General features: G+C 37.2%; 1 protein-coding gene across 8 annotated transcripts in view; it reads left to right on the top strand.

The window, feature by feature from the left end:
- The window catches only part of C18H3orf20 (chromosome 18 C3orf20 homolog), a 109,230-nt gene that overhangs the window by 67,722 nt on the left and 35,469 nt on the right, over positions 1 to 6,039 (top strand). The window lies entirely within an intron of this gene.

Here is a 6,039-nt window from a genome sequence, read left to right on the forward strand (position 1 = left end):
CGTGGCATGCGGGATCTTCCCGGACCAGGGCTCGAACCCGTGTCCACTGCATTGGCAGGCGGATTCTTAACCACTGTGCCACCAGGGAAGCCCATTTTTACGTTTTTAAATGCTTGGGAGGAAGAAAATCAAAAGACGAGTTTTTTGTGACATGTGAAATGACATGAAATTCAAATTCAGGATCCATAAGTAATGTTTTAATGGGGCACAACCATGCCCACTCATTTACATGTTGTCTGTATATCTGCTTTCCTGCTAAGATGAAAATTTTCAGTCTTTGTGACCAAGACCACCTGGCCTGCAAAGACTAGAGTTTTTACTGTTGGCCCTTTGTAGAAAATGCTGACTGACCCCAGGCACGGAGAGTGACTGGAAAGTGGGGTGGGATGTGGTACACTAGGTAGACAGTTGGGGAAGCAGTTCTGAAGAGATATTTTAATGGAGGGCTGAAGGATTAGAAATCGGCACAAAGAAGGATCAGGAAGGAACATCAGGCAGAGGACAGAACAAGTACAAATACCTTGAGATAAGAACAAGTTTGGTATGTGTGAGGGAAAGTGAGAAGACCAGTGTGGAGCATTGTGAGGAAGGGAGAAGAGGGATGCAAATTGAGGACAGAAAGGTAGGCAGGAGCTGGATCAGGTAGCCTTGTGAGTGTTATAGAGGAAGCCGTTCTGTACCTGCAAGGCAGGAAGTGACATTGTCTGAATCAAGAGGTTTTTAGAAAACTGAAAAAAATTATAAGATATATATCTCTTGTGTTTTAACTTAAAAATTTTATAAAATATAGAAAAATGAACAAATCCTAAGTTTATATAGCTCAACTTGTATCACAAAGTGAACATACCCTCTAGGCCCCAAGAAACAGAACATTATCAGCTCCTTAGAAGTTCTCTTTTGTCCCCTCCCTATCAATAATCCCACCCTCCTCCCCAACAGGATGATTTCTCACATCATTGATTCATATATTTTTAAACTATTTAAATAGAACTATTCGGTATGTATTCTTTGATGTCTGGCCTCTTCTGCTCAGCGTTACAATGTGAGATTTATCCTTGTTGCTGCGTGTGGCAGAACCACTGCTCATTTTCATTGCTATGTAATAAACTATTGTAAGACTACACTAAAAATTTTATGCATTCTAATGTTGATGGATATTTGCGTTGGTTACAGTTTTGGTAATGACAGACTGTGCTGGTTTTTGTATATGTCCTTATTGCTGGTTGGGATATGCCTGGATGTGAAATTGCTGTCATAGAGTATGTGTATGTTATGCTAGATCCTGTAGTTCTGGTGAGACTCCGTTTTCCAAATGGTGGTTTCAAGTTCCACTCCCACCAGCAGTGTATGAGCATTCCAGTTACTCCACATCCTCACAATGCTTGATATTGTCCATCGTTTTAATTACAGCCATTCTGTAATGATGAAACATTTTTTAATTTGCATTGCCCTGGTGACTACAGAGGTTGAGCACCTTTTCAATTGTTCATTGACCTTTTTGAATATTCTCTTTTGCAAAGTGCCTGTTGAGTCCTCTCGTCCATTTTTCTACTGGTTGTTTGTCTTTTCTTGATTTATATTTTGGAGTTCTTTATTGTGGATACAAGACTTTGTGAGTTATACATGTGGCAAATGATTCTCCCACTCCCACTCTGGCAGTGGTATCTATTGGTGCACAGAAGTTGCTAAGTTTAATGTCCAGTTTTCAGTCTTTTTGTTTGTAATTAGTTATTTGTAACCTATTTAAGAACTTTCTCTACTCAGACAACATGATGGTATTCTCCAAAGTTGCCTTCTATTAGTTTTTTCTTCTAACTTTTGCAGTTATATCCATCCTCCACCTGCAAATGATTTCTGTGTTTGACATGAAGTAGGGGCCAAGTTTTATTTTCCCCCACATATATACTGAACTGATCCAGAATCACCTACTGAGACGATTGTAATTTTCCCTCAGCTCTTTGGTGCAAACTGTCATAAATCAAGGGGCTCTATATGTTTAAATCAAGGGTCGTTTTTCTGGCGTCCCTATTTTGTTCCCTATTTGTTAAAACTTTTACCAACACCTAACAGTCTTAGTTATTATAGCTTTAAAAAAAACTTTAAAAAATATTTATTTATTTATTTATTTATTTATTTTGGCTGCACAAGGTCTTAGTTGCAGCATGCGGGATCTTTAATTGTGGCCTGCAGACTTTATCTTAGTTGCAGCATGTGGACTCTTAGTTGTGGCATGTGGACTGTTAGTTGCGGCATGCGTGCGAGATCTAGTTCCCCGGGCCCCCTGCATTGGGAATGTGGAGTCTTACCACTGGACCACCAGGAAAGACCCAGTTATTATAGCTTTATAATGAGTATTGATATACAGCAGAGTAAGTACTCAGTCTTTGTGTGCTAAGCTGTTTTGCTATTCTTGGCCCTTTACATTTCCATATAATTTTAGAATCATCCTGTAGATTTAAAACATTGTCCTGGGATTTCAGTTTGATTGTTAATGTCTTTGTAATATTGGAGTATTTCAGTCCATGAATATGGTATATCTGTTTATTTGTTTATGTCTTCTCTAATCTCTCCGTAATATTTTGTGATTTTCAGCATAGAGGTCTTGTATGTCTTTCATTAGATTTATTCTATGATATTTTATAGTTTTGGTGCTCTTATAAATTATGTTTTAATTTAATTTTTCTATTTGTTGCTGGTTATAGAAAGGCAATTGATTTTGTTTCAGTTGAATTTATTTTTAAATTAATTACAGTAAACATTACTCTTTTTTATGTAAAAGTCTATGAGTTTTGACAAATGCATAGAGTGGTGTAACCTCCACTGTAGCCAAGATACAGACAGTTACGCCACCAACTGAAAAAAAAAAAAAGAAAAGAAAGAAAGAAATTCCCTCATGCTACCCCTTTGTAGTCAAACTCTTCCCTCACCTGTAATTCCTAACAACCACTGATCTGTTCTCTGTAGCTATGGTTTTGTATTTTGCAGAACGTCATATAAATGAGATTATATTGTATATAGCCTTTTGAGTCTAACTTCTTTCACATGGCATAAGACATGTGAGATTCATCCATGTTGTTGCATGTATCAATAGTTTCTCTTTTTTTTTAGTTAATTAATTTATTTATTTTTGGCTGTGTTGGGTCTTTATTGCTGCACACGGGCTTTCCCTAGTTGCGGTGAGCGAGGGCTACTCTTCATTGCAGTGCGAGGGCTTCTCACTGTGGTGGCTTCTCTTGTTGCGGAGCACGGGCTCTAGGTACACGGGCTTCAGTAGCTGTGGCACGTGGGCTCAGTAATTGTGGCTCGCGGGCTCTAGAGCACAGGCTTAGTAGTTGTGGCGCATGGGCTTAGTTGCTCTGCAGCATGTGGGATCTTCCTGGACCAGGGCTTGAACCCATGTCCCCTGCATTGGCAGGTGGATTCTCAACCACTGTGCCACCAGGGAAGCCCCTCAATGGTTTCTTTTTATTGCTGAATAGTATTCTGTTTCAGGGATCCCCAGCACCACCCCCACATTTAGAGATCTATTGATACTAGTACACATGGGATTCAGCATATAGTTGTCTCATGGATAAGGTTTATTACAGTGAAAGAATACATGATAGGATGAGCAAGGGTAAAAGACACAGGTAGAATCTGGATAAATCCATATACAAACTTCCCCATGCGCTCTCCCTCCTGTAACGGGACACACCAAGTGTGCTTCATTCTCTAGCAGTGAAAAATTGCAGTAACGTGCGATGTTTCTGCCCATGGGTGCCCATTAGCAACTCAGAGCCCAAGGTTTTTATTGGGTAGTAGTCATGTATATACACTCTGCCTAAAAAATATCAAAGTTGCAGACTGCCAGAAAGAAAGCAAGTGTTCAACATAAATTACATTATTTATATAAACAGTGTAGGCATAGTGTAGGAAACGGTTCAAGTGCCAAGTTCCCAGACACCAGCCAGGGCCCAACCTTGTAGGCAGGTCCTTCTAAAGACAGCAGCTTCAGGCCTCCTATGTTAACTCTGTTCTGTATATATTATGTGACATAGGTGGGCAAAAATTTATTTATCCATTTACCCATTGAAAGACATTTAAATTGTCTTCAGTTTTTAGTGATTATTAATAAAACTGCTATAAATACTCAAGAACAGGTTTTCATGTGAGCACAGGTTATTTCATTTAGGTAAATTCTTAGGAGTTGGATTGCTCGGTTGTATGTAAATGGTGTGCTTAACTTCATAAGAAACTTCCAAACTGTCTTCGCAAGTGGCTGTACCATTATACATTCCATTCCCATCAGTAATGTGTGAGGGTTCCAGTTGCTCCAAATATTTGTCAGTACTTGATATTGTCAGCTTTTTTTCCCCTTAAATTTTAGCCATGCTAATATATGTGTAGTAATATTTCAATATCATTTTAATTTGCATTTGTCTGATTACTAATTATGTTGAACATCTTTTCATGGGCTTATTTACCTTTCATATATTTTCTTTGGTGAAGTATCTGTTCAAATCTTTTCAAATTTTTTAATTGGGTTATTTGTATTCTTACTGTTGAGTTTTGAGAGTTCCTTACTCTGGATATAAGTACTTTATCAGAAATGGGACTTTGAAATATTTTTTCCCAGTCTGTGGCTTCATATTTCATTCTCTTAGTAGTGTTTTTGTGGAGCAAAGTTTATTTTAATGCTATCCAGTTTATCATTTTTTTTTCTTTTCTGTATTGTGCTTTTGGTGTCATGTCTAAAAACTCTTTGCCTAACCCAGTGGTTCTCAACAGAGATGATTTTGACCCCCAAGGGACATTTGAAAATGTCTGGAGACATTTTTAACTGTTATGACTGGGGAGTGGATGCTACTGCTATCTAGTGGGTAGAGGTCAGAGATGCTGCTAAACATCCTGCAATGAACAAAATGATCCCCCCCAGCACACACACACAAGAAATAATTATATGGTCCAAAATGTCAGTAGTACCAGTTGAGAAACTCTGGCCTAACCCAATGTCACAGAAGTTTTCTTCTAAAGGTTTTATATTTTTATGTTTTACATTTATGTCTGTGATCCATTCTGAGTTAATTTTCGTATAAGGTACAAAGTATGGGTTGAAGTTTATTTATTTATTTATTTTGCATATGGATAGCCAGTTGTTCCAGCAGCATTTGGGGAAAAGATATCCTTTTCTCTATTAAGTTGCCTTTGCACGTTTATAAAAAGTCAATTGCCCGTATTTGTGTAGGTCTCTTTCTGGACTCTCTATTTTGTTAATATGGTGAATTACATTGATTTCAAATGTTGAACCACCCTTGCATTCCTGGAATGAGCTCCGCTTGGTCATATGTATTATTCTTTTTCTCTGTTGCTAGATTCGGTTTACTAATATTTTGTTGAGATTTTTTACATCCTTAGTCATGAGGGTTATTGGTCTATAGTGTTTTTTCTTGCAATGTTCTTGTCTGGTTTATTAGCATAATGTTGGCCTTAAAAATTTCTTGGGAAGTAGTCCCTCCTCTTCTACTTTGTTTTGAATTGGTATTATTTTTTTCCTTAAATCTTTAGTAAAATTCACCGGTGAAATGGTCTTGCCTGGAGTTTCCTTTGGTGGAAAACTTTTTAAAATCAAACTTAAAAAAAAAATCAAACTAATTACTTTATTAAATACAGGACTGTTCAGGTCATCTATTTTTCTTGAATGAATTTTGATAGTTTGTGTTTTTAAAGGAATTGACCTGTTTCATCTAAGTTATTGAATTTATGTGCACAGAATTGTCTATAGTATTCCCTTATCATCTTTTTAATGTCTGTAGGGTCTTTTTTTTTTTTAAACTTACTATCTTCACTATATTTAACTGTACAGTTCAGTGGCATTAAGTACATTCACATTGTTTGTGCAACCATCACCACCATCCACCTCCAAAACGTTTTTCTTTTTTTTTTTTTCACACACACAAACTGTATTTTATTTTTACAGGAGATAAATAAACTGACACCAAGCATTGTAAATGGATGACCACAACAAAAGCAACAATGATTGCAATTACCAAACACGAAACA

This window comes from Physeter macrocephalus, chromosome 18, assembly GCF_002837175.3.
Source record: "Physeter macrocephalus isolate SW-GA chromosome 18, ASM283717v5, whole genome shotgun sequence".
NCBI lineage: Eukaryota > Metazoa > Chordata > Mammalia > Artiodactyla > Physeteridae > Physeter > Physeter macrocephalus.